The 10,823-nt window shown below is 38.9% G+C and overlaps 1 long non-coding RNA gene across 1 annotated transcript in view; it reads right to left on the bottom strand.

Annotated features, from left to right (window-relative positions):
- LOC108536842 (uncharacterized) overlaps nt 1-1,802 on the bottom strand; it is a 128,406-nt gene extending 126,604 nt beyond the window's left edge. The window contains exon 1 of the long non-coding RNA XR_001887632.1: nt 1,660-1,802. This is a non-coding gene — a long non-coding RNA (uncharacterized LOC108536842). The remainder of the gene's footprint in view (nt 1-1,659) is intronic.
- Nucleotides 1,803-10,823: the final 9,021 nt, after the last annotated feature.

Here is a 10,823-nt window from a genome sequence, read left to right as displayed (position 1 = left end):
AAAGGCATATAATCACTTAAATATATTCCCTTGCTTTAGTCGATGCCACTTATAACAATCTATAATACAAATACTTCAGGACTACCTATCACGACAAGAATTAAATTATGTGAGATCTCAAGAGGTCTTGGATTTACAACTTATTTTTATTAAAGATCTAGCAATTCTTTAACAGGGCTTTCAATCACACCCCTAAATGGACTGACAATAGGAAAGTGATCTGGTTTATTACATTTTTCTTATTAAAAAGTTAAAACCAAGTATTTTTAAACCCAATTTCCTCAGGAGCATACCTTCTGCATCCTATGAAATTGGAAAGGAGAGAAAATGATTCTCTAATTCTATGGTTAAACTAATTTTAGGGTGTTGGGGTATAACATGGTGTCCTTCCCACTGAGAAGGTAGACACATCTCTTCCACCACTACAACCATTACCCTACGTGAATTAACTCATTCAATGTTACAGTAACCATGTTAGAGATGAGTAAATGGACAACCAGAGAGATTAACTGGCCTCAAGGTCACTCAGCTAATATGTTAGATTCCAAAACCTGTGTACTGTAATAATAATAATAATAATAATAATAATAATAATCATATCAAGAACTAGAATTTGTAGAGTGTTTATCATTTGGCATGTTTGCTTCCAAGCACTTTCCATTTATTTTGACTTATTCATCCTAATAATAAACTGATATTGTAGATAATTTTATTACCCCATTTTTTTTTCAGATGAAAGACTGAGGCTCAGAAAGGTTAAGTAATTTGCTCCAGGTCCCACAGCTAGTAAGTGTGACCTTGAGCACACTGACATTCCCTGTATTTATTGTGCAAACCTATGAAAAACTTTCACATGTAAGTTTGTGATAGGATGCTGTTTCTTTAAATGACTTTTGGACATATCTTACTATTGATTCTTGTTTAAATTAGGATTTCAAAGGGAAAGATGATTTTAAGAATCCAAGCAGTAAGAGTACAAAGGAACTGCATGGCGGCAATTCACTTCTTCCATCATGATTCAGCATTATTTTCTATGTTTATTGTAAGAATACTGCTACACAGAGTTTAGATGTTCCCTCTAACTCTCATGTCGACATCTGATCCCCAATGTTAGAGGTAAGGCCTAGTGGGAGGTGTCTGGGTTGTAGGAATGAATCCCTCATGAATGGCTTGGTGCCATTCTCACGGTAGTGAGTGAGGTTTTGCTCTAGCAGTTTTCATGAGAACTGGCACCTCCCCTCCCTCTTTTTCTCCTCTTCTCTTGCTGTGTGATCTTTGTACACCAGCTTCCCTTTGCCTTCTGCCATTAGCGGAAGCAGCCTGAAGCCCTCACCAGAAGCAGATGCTTCTTGTACAGCCTGCAGAACTAAGCCAAATAAACACCTTTTCCTTATAAATTACCCAGCCTCGAGTATTTCTTTATAGCAACACTAAACAGACTAAGACATATACGAAACTCTAACTTTTCATTGCTTCCAAAATTAATATTAATAATTTGAAAATGTTTAGATGGGAATTATAAACTAATATAAAATATCCTATCCTCACAAATATTACCATGAACATTAAATGAAAAAAGTACTTTCATTGTTCTTTACAAATTGTATCTGTATATTATTTTACTGTAACAAAGGACAACAATGTTTACTATGTGCCTACCTGCAGAAGCTTCCATCTGGTGTTCAGGTCTTCCAGGGTGCTGAGGTTATATGGTGAGAGCTGAATGCCCAAAGTGGTAAGCTGGCGAGCAAGGTCATTGGCGTGGCTCACATTCTCTTTCAGAGGTGCAATTTCTCCTCGAAGTGCCTGTGTACAATAGTCAAAAGCAAATTGGAAGATGAGAATATTTAAAACAAGAAGAATTGATACCTGGGCTTATTCTCTTTAGGGTGCGGTGCCAGTAATGTTTGCTCTATGCTATGGTTTGAATGTTTGTGTTCCCCCTCAAATTCCTATGTTGAAATCCTAAAAAATAGAAAGAAAAAGAAATCCCAACACCTAAGGCAATGGTATTAGGAGATGGGGCCTTTAGGGAGGTGATTTTTTGGGATTAGTGCCCTTACAGAAGAGACCTCAGAGAGCTAGCTAGCTCCTTTCGGCATGTGAGGGTGCAGTGAGAAGGTGTTTTCTATGAGGAATGGGCCTTCCCCAGATACCAAATCTGCTGGTATTTTGATCTTGGACGTCTCAACCTCCAGAACAGTGAGAAATACGTTTTTGTTGTTTCACAACCTATCCAATTTATGGCATTTCTATTATAGCAGCTGGAACAGACTAAGACAGTCTATTATGGTAGTATAATAACAATGGATATTTGTCAATGGAGGAACAATAACTACTATTTGTTGAGCACTTCCTAGGTGCCTAATGCCATGATGAGCTCTATACATACATAAACTGATTTTCTTTCTTTCCAACAATCCTATGAGGCCAGTAGTTGGAGAATTATAATTTTATATATGAGAAAACAAACTTGCAAAGGTTTGTTTTCAAAACAAACAAACCTTGCCAAGCTCTCATGGGTAAAAATTGAGGAACCTGGGATACATATATGCAGGTTTGCCTGCCTCTAGAATATATATTCTTAACTATTATATTATATGCTTCCCCTAAGAAATTCTGGATTGGCAAAGTAACAGGAAAAAATATATTGCTGCTGGATTCTAAATTCTACTCATGTCACAACCAGAAATGGATCCTTAATTTTTTTTTACAATAGAAAGATACATTCAGTCATAAAATATTGCATCCATACTTTGCACCAACCACATCATAACAGTTTCATTTAGGGAGTAGGATATTTTGTCAAGTCCTAAGAATGACTTCTTGATCTCCTGGTATTTTAGTCCTTGTAGCAATGACTTCAGAAGGCTCCCGAGGGGCTTCTCAGCTCTCTCTGAAGCACTAGAGCAGAAGTCTCTGATGCAATACATCACAGCAATCCATTGAGCAGAAGAACCCTATGCAGATATGGGGGAGATATTACCATGCATCATACCTACCCTATTGAGATGGCATTTATGGATCTTTAACATGATGCATGATGTCCAAATGTTCCAATAAGCAATTTCTAAGGGACAAATTCCCTCACTTAGGAGAACAGTTTGTGTAATGTAATGTCTGTGTACAAGGACAGCATCACTTACTTGATTATGCGTGTTGTTTTGACTTGCTTGATCTGGGCAGGTGTTATTTCTCTGTCTGGTTCACTATGTTGATAAAACCATTGGTTATACTGACCTCATTTATAAACCTTGCATTTCTTCCCACTCCAAATCAAAGGAGCCAGTATGTACATTCAAAATAAGAATGACATTATCCTCTCAAAACAACCCGAATACTTCACTAACCTGTGGTGTTGTATAGAGTATAAGACTGTTATGTAGTTCTTAGATAATATAAGACATTGTGATAATCGCTCTGTTTAACAAAGTTTTAAAAAGTGATCATTAAAAACATTACATTAAGCAATCATGGGGTTTCTTTTGGAGGATAATGAAAATGTTCTGGTATTAAACAATGGTGATGGTGGCACAACCTTGTGAATATACTAAACACCATTGAATTGTGCACTTTAAAAGAGTGAATTTTAAAGTATATGAATTATATATTAATAAACACAAACAAAAGAGAGCCCCTTCTGACCACACATGTACAAAAAAAAAAATCATATGTGATGTATTCATCTTTATTCAACTTCGTGTTAGTGGAATGTCATTGGAATCAGTGTGAGATTCAGAAAGTTTTATAGGGGTTGATACTAAATATTATTCCATTTCCTTATGAATAAATACATGGATTAAAAGTATCAGAATAAGTGCCCGTGGAGAAAGGTGGTTTAAATCCGTATATATGAATACTTATCTCTAAAAGGAAATGATCCATAATAATTTTGTTTCGCATAATAGAAAGGTTAGAAAACAGATTTCTTAAATGTCAATGGGGGAAACTTGGGGACAGGGACAAACGATACAATGAAACCTATTCTCTCTGGATAATATACATGCATCTAGCAAGCCACAAAATAAATTATCATTGTGAGGGAAATCTGTAAACATGGGAACCTCTACAGAGAGGGCCAAGCCAGTAGGCTGCATTCTTTCAGTAAATCAGGTGGAGTCCCTTGGTGTTAATCATCCTCCTTTACAAAGGCAAAGTCTCTCAAGCCATAAGCTGATTATCCTACCTCGTAAGTCATATCTAGGGATTTCCATTCCCTTTAAGGTGACCACAATGTACCATTTCAAATGTCTCTTATTAGAATATTTTGATTTTCTTTTTCTTCCCCCAAATTCCTGAGCAACACATTTTAATCCTTCATCAATGTTTTGGAGGAGAAAGGGATCAAAAAATAGTTTGGTACTCAAATTATTAATTGCAACAGTTCTCCCTTTTTCCTCTCTTTTTTCTTTTAAAATTTACCTTTCTTCTTAAATTTACCATAAGATCTTGCCATTTCTTTTTTTTTTTTTTTTTTTTTTGCTCCTTCAAGCCAATGATAGATGGAAGTTCTTTCTCTTAACTAATCTCCACTTAAGACTCACCAAATTAGCCAAAGTCTTCATTCTCTTTGTGAAACAGCAGTGATGGGAACCTCGCACAGCCTCAATAAAACGTTCGAGGTGCCTGTCAGTATGTGTGGACCTTCTGCTCCCATTAGTTGATTTTTTACAACCGTCAGTTGTGTGTATGTTCTCAAACCTATCTTTGCCAGTTACTATTGTGACTACATAATTTCATAAATATCCCCTAAATCATAAAATACTAGTTTAAAAGAAAAGAAAAAAGTTATGATTTCTATAAAACCAGGCCAAGTACTCTGGAAAGCTGCTTCAAAAGAAAAGAAAATAAATATTGTTGAAGTAGTTGTGAACAAGACAACTGCTAAAGATGAAGAAAACAACCCAGACCAGGCGCGGTGGCTCACACCTGTAATTCCAGCACTTTGGGAGGCCGAGGCGGGTGGAAGGGTGGATCACTTGAGGTCAGCAGTTCGAGACCAGACTGGCCAACATGGTGAAACTCTGTCTCTACTAAAAATACAAAAATTGGTTGGGCGTGGTGGTGCATGCCTGCAGTCCCAGCTACTCGGGAGGCTGAGGCATGAGAATCGCTTGAACCTGAGAGGTGGAGGTTGCTGTGAGCCAAGATGGCACCACTGCACTCACTCCAGCTGGGGTGACCCAGCGAGACTCTGTCTCAAAAAACACACACAAAAAAAGAAAAAAATGCCAAATGTTCAGTTTAATCTGAATTCCTAAATTTCTGTTAAAATATTTGACAATGGAAGCTTTGATTGGTGCGAGGTCAGTTGATAAACAGATAACTGGGGGCAAAGGTTCACTTCAGGGAAATCTCTAGATGGGGCTGAGCAGACTAAAGGACTTCAGTCGTCTAGAAATCATGAGGGCACTCAACACATGAAGGTGGAAGAAAGGAGATAACAGATGGTAGGAAAGATAAAAAGGAAAAGGAGGCAGGAGAATGCTCATGTCAGTCTTCACTTTGGCATTTGACTCAGGTTTTGGTAGCAGCTCTGTACCACCCAAGGATGGCTCATTGCTGTGGGCTCTCAGTGCCCAGAAGCATACATAACAAGAAGTATGGCCACCTAAACACAGAGTCACAAGACCCTCACCCTGTGAAGGGTGAACACAGGTACTTAGCTATTTAAATAGATGTGACATTGGTTTGGCTATATTTCACAGATTAGAGCTTTTAATATGACACACATAAATTTGTGTTTAAATTATTAAACACTATACCTAAAATGTCAAAAAGCACAGTTAACGCTGAGCAATATAATGTGCTATTTAAATGATATCAGGATTGCATTAGATTTTATTCTAGCTTGGAAGCAGTTAGTGAGAAAACATTGAAGAAAGCCATTATATGGTGGGTTTTCTTCGAATCACTTAAACATCTGGAATGTGTTCTCCATGAAACAGCAAACCAAGTCTAATTTTATTATGACTAGTTTCACGCAGGCAGAATTTTCAGTTCATTAAATGTTGTCTGATTATAGATACAAAAGTACTGATTTAGAATGATATGTAAGTCTGATATAATAAGTTTTTTCTTCATAAAAATTAAATTGCCTGTCATATCTTTGCTTATCTTTATGTAGCTAAGGATTTGTTCAAATACGCATTTAAAATTACAATCATCTACTACTTTTCTAAGAAAAGGAAGGAATTGTCTATTAACAAGGGAATCTCATTTTTGAGAGAGGAATTTTGACTTGACAGTTAAGAGAACCTTCCTACTGCAAAGCACAGAAGGTCAGTTGGAAAGACTGGAAAGAGTAAATTGAGGGAATTCTGCTTGGAGGGGTTTTATTTCCTCTGTGAAGTAGGAATCAACAGACCTGGCATAGTCTGCAGTGCCTGGCATAGCGTGCAGTGCCTGGTGTGCAATGAATAGTCACTGAATGAAAACATGAATTAAGGGTGAGTGGGAACATTTGAATTAATCGTAATAGAGACTGAGAGGGAGTTGACCTAAGAAATGTAATGAGGTTGGCAAACAGTGTTGAGGGCCCACTTGAGGATGAGGTTCAACATTTTTTAGCAGAATCAATCTGCCTGACTTTCTCATTTTCTCCAACAGTGTTGCATGTAAGCATGGAGAAAACAGTTGATCCAGGTTTGGGGTTTCGTCGGATGACTGTGGCTCACACATTTAGGGATAAGGAAGTTTCAATATTAGCCAGGATGTAATTGAAGAAACATACCGTAGAATCTAAACTGGATTAGGAGGAAAGCAAAGCAAAATGAAGCTTGTAGATGGAGAGAAAGTAGAGGGGTCAGTTGTGGAGGTCCAGGATAATCCATAAAAGGCCACAGCAGGAGTAGCTGCACAAACAAGCGACAGAGAGGGGAGACTCTGGGATGCTCACATTAGCTCTACTGGATTTGCCACTTATGAGTTTATTTATAAATGGTGTGATACACACACACACACACACACACACACATTATATATATATATCTGGCTATCTATATATCTGGCTATATATATATAAATATATATAGTGCTTCTCAGCATTTGAAAAACTTCCCTTCTTAGGGATGTTAAATATTCCTCCCAAAATCTTAACCACTAACTCATAGAGGTCCTATCTCACTTACTACGAATTCAGAATTACTAGGTTCCAACAATGAAGTGTTATTCTTGGGCTACATACACTGTGCAGATAAATTTACATGACAAATATTACTTAAGTAGGGACTAATAGCATTGCTGTCTACCATGAATCCTTGTCAAACAAATGTTTGTTAACCAAGACTCTTGAAAATAGCCTAAAAGAGGAGTTGCTAGGAAAAGTCCCAGCATTCTTCATGCTGAGCTAGTCATGAGAAGCCAAGGATGAGCAATTAGAAATCATGTCCTATAAATATTGGTGTTTACTACTTATCCTGGGGTTCTTCCATGTGGTTCAGGGAAGCCCTCACAGAATGCAGTTACCCAGGAATTGGCAGCAGGTACAGCCCAGCTATGTTTTGCAGCTTCTGCATTTATCAGCAGATATATCATCCTCATGGGACCAAGAGAGTCCAGGATTGTATCTTGCTTTTTCCAGAGGATCAGAGGCCTACTGGAATCTCTCAAAACCTGGGCGGAATGAGCTACTCAAATGCTGTTGAAACAATTAAAAAGAAACACAAGTTGGGGTGTAAGCAAGCCCTTCATGAAATGTATCAGGCTCAGAGACTTCCATCATTATCTGTAATTTTTGACTTTTCACTCTGGTTGGTTCCCTGACTGTTCTGGTGCCCAGAATGTAGGTACAGCTTTTCTTTCCGATACCTACTGCCTTCATCCAGGTTTTAGAGAAGCAGAGTCTGAGTGCTCTTAAGAAAAAGGGAGTGATAGAAGCAGGAAGACAGGGCAAGAAAGTTAAGTTGGGATGTGGTATGGGCTGGAGACCAGCATCAATCTGGCCCCATAGGAATTTCCAGAGCACAAATTGTACAACAGCAGGTCCCATGTTGAGACAAAGGGGTTGTCCCTTTGTACCCCTGGTGGTTTTAAGCGAGAAGGTGTGGTGGAACGTGCCAGTCAAGGTGGCTTGCTTTTGACTGAGGGAGGTTTTCTGGAAAGGGGTGAAACCATGAGGCTTTAGCAGCCAATACTCAGAGTCACTGAGGAATGGGTGCACCAACCCAGTGAACGAATCTGGCTGGGGCACCAACAGCATCAACTACTTAGATTAACTTCATCTGCTTTCCCGATAGCCATTACCCTTGAACTTCAGTTGTCAAGCACTTACATTTTAGTTTTTTGTTTGTTTGTTTGTTTGTTTTTTCAGGAGACTTCTTTTCTTTTCTTCCTTCTTTTCTTTCTTTCCTTTTTTATACAGAAGACTTCTTCCTTTCTTTTTTTGGGAGACTTCTTTCTTTCTGTTTTTTCCTTCCTTCCTTCCTTCCTTTCCTTTTTTTCTTTCCTTCCTTTCCTTCCTTTTTTTTTTTTTTCCCCCAAGGTGGAGTTTCACTCTTGTTGCCCAGGCTGGAGTGCAATCTCGGCTCACTGCAACTGCTACCTCCCAGGTTCAAGTGATCCTCCTGCCTCAGCCTCCTGAGTAGCTGGGATTACAGGTGCCCGCCACCACGCCTGGCTAATTTTGCATTTTTAGAAGAGATGGGGTTTCACCATGTTGGCCAGGCTGGTCTCAAACTCTTGACTTCAGGTGATCCACCTGCCTCGGCCTCCCAAAGCGCTGGGATTATAGGCCTGAGCCACCGCGCCTGGCCTGCAGGAGACTTCTTAAGTGAATTCTCATTACTAACACTATGGGGCTATTTCATAGCTCTCTAACAAAACTGGGATTGTCACCCTTTCTCTAAAGTTGAGTCCCTCGTTTCTGCCAAATTCTGAGGGACTGCGTGGAGCTAAGACAAAGGGAATACTTTGCAGACTGAGTGAATACAACCCTCTGCCTTTAGCATCACTTATGCTTCTGGTAGAGACATTCTTGACAATAAATTATGCCATTGAAGCATGTACTTTTTTTTAAAAAAAGTAGAGATGTGATTGCATTTTTTTTCCGGCAACAGTTTTTATTGTGATAGCCTGAAGACAAAATATTATGCAGTTTCTTTGCATTGTCTCCTTGCATTCAGTTTTCAGGGCAATTCTTGTAAACTTTCATATTTGGGCATGAACACTTTTGATGAGCAAACTGAATAAGAATATAAATAATGAAACAGACTCAGAACTAATGGCCTAGATTTAGACATAATCAGAAACACTTTAAAGAAAGGTTAAAGTAAAAAAAAAGTAAAAAAATAAGATCTTAGGAAAACAAATATCCAAAGTTTTGTAGGCATGAAGAAAATTTAGGGCTTTTATTTCCAAGCGATTACAGTAATTAGATTTTAAGTATGGTTTCCTTCTCGAGACTCAACAACAGCTTCCAAATTTGTGGGCATTAAAAAAATAGCAATTAAACTGCTCCGTGTTTTCCATAAAGAATCCCACATCTTTTTATGAAAACAATGCTCGGCAGGCACGTGGCTCAATGCTGTAATCCTTAAGCGAGTTTGGGAGGCTGAGGCGGTGTGGATCCACCCTGAGGTCGGAGTTCCCAGACGAATCCCTGGCCAATAGGGTGAATCGCCCCGTGTCTCTAGTAAGAAAACAGAAAAATTTAGCTGGGGCATGGGTGGTGCGAACCTGTAGTCCCCCAGCTACTCTGGAGGCTGAGGCCAGTGAGAATGGCTTGAACCCTCGGGAGGTGGAAGGTTGCAGTTGAGCTGAGATTGCCAACATTGCACTCCAACCCTAGGCAACAAGAGCGAAAACTGTCTCAAAAACAAAACAAAAACAAAAACAAAAAAACTCTAAAGTTCTCTTTACAGATATCGAAAAAGAATATATACCCAACATAAAAGGATAACTTTTTCTTTTTAACATTTTTCCTCTTGCATTGATCATATTCTCATCTTTTTAGGAACATGGCTTTCTATAAGCCTTGTAAACTCCAACGTTCTGTAAAAATAAATAGCCAAAATTATATCTTGGCCATATTAATAAGTGGTAATAGTGTCCATCTTCTTTCTTTTCTGTGTGCTCATATTTCCTTTGTGTATAAAATTTGGAAATGAGGAACAGGGAAGTATTGACCACAAAGGAAAAGTTTTTATTTTTAAGAACAAGTTGAACATAGCAGCAGCAATTGATATTTTGCAAACCATACACCCGGTAAGGGGTTAGTATTCAAAATACACAAGGAACTCCTACAACTCAATAGCAGGAAAACAAATCACCTGACTAAAAACTGAGCAAGTAACCTGAATAGACATTTCTTCAAAGAAGATATAGAAATGAGTATTCAGATTTATAGACAGGAAGTAGAATGGTGGTTTCTAGGGGCTGGGGGCAGGAAGCAATGGGGAATTATTGTTGTGTTTTCTTTTTTGTTCCTTTTGAGACAGAGTCTCACTCTGTTGCCCAGGCTGAGTGCAGTGGCATGATTTCGATCTCAGCTCACTGCAACCTCCGCCTCCCAGGTTCAAGTGATTCTCCTGCCTCAGACTTCCAAGTAGCTGGGATTACAGGTGTGCGCCACCACACCTGGCTAACTTTTGTATTTTTAGTAGAGATGGGGTTTCATCATGTTGGCCAGGTTGTTCTCGAGCCCCTGACCTCAGGTGATCCGCCTGCCTTGGCCTCCCAAAGTGTTGGGATTACAGGTGTGAGCCACCATGCCTGGCGGGGATTATTGTTGAATAGACACAGAGTTTCAGTTTTGCAAGATGAGAAGAGTTCTGGAGATGGTGGTGATGGCAGCAGAACAACATAAATGTACATAACGCCATGGA

Source organism: Rhinopithecus bieti, unplaced genomic scaffold (assembly GCF_001698545.2).
Source record: "Rhinopithecus bieti isolate Rb0 unplaced genomic scaffold, ASM169854v2 scaffold_1555, whole genome shotgun sequence".
NCBI classification, from domain to species: domain Eukaryota; kingdom Metazoa; phylum Chordata; class Mammalia; order Primates; family Cercopithecidae; genus Rhinopithecus; species Rhinopithecus bieti.
Note: the sequence above shows the minus strand (reverse complement) of the source record. Positions and strands in the feature narration are given on the sequence as shown.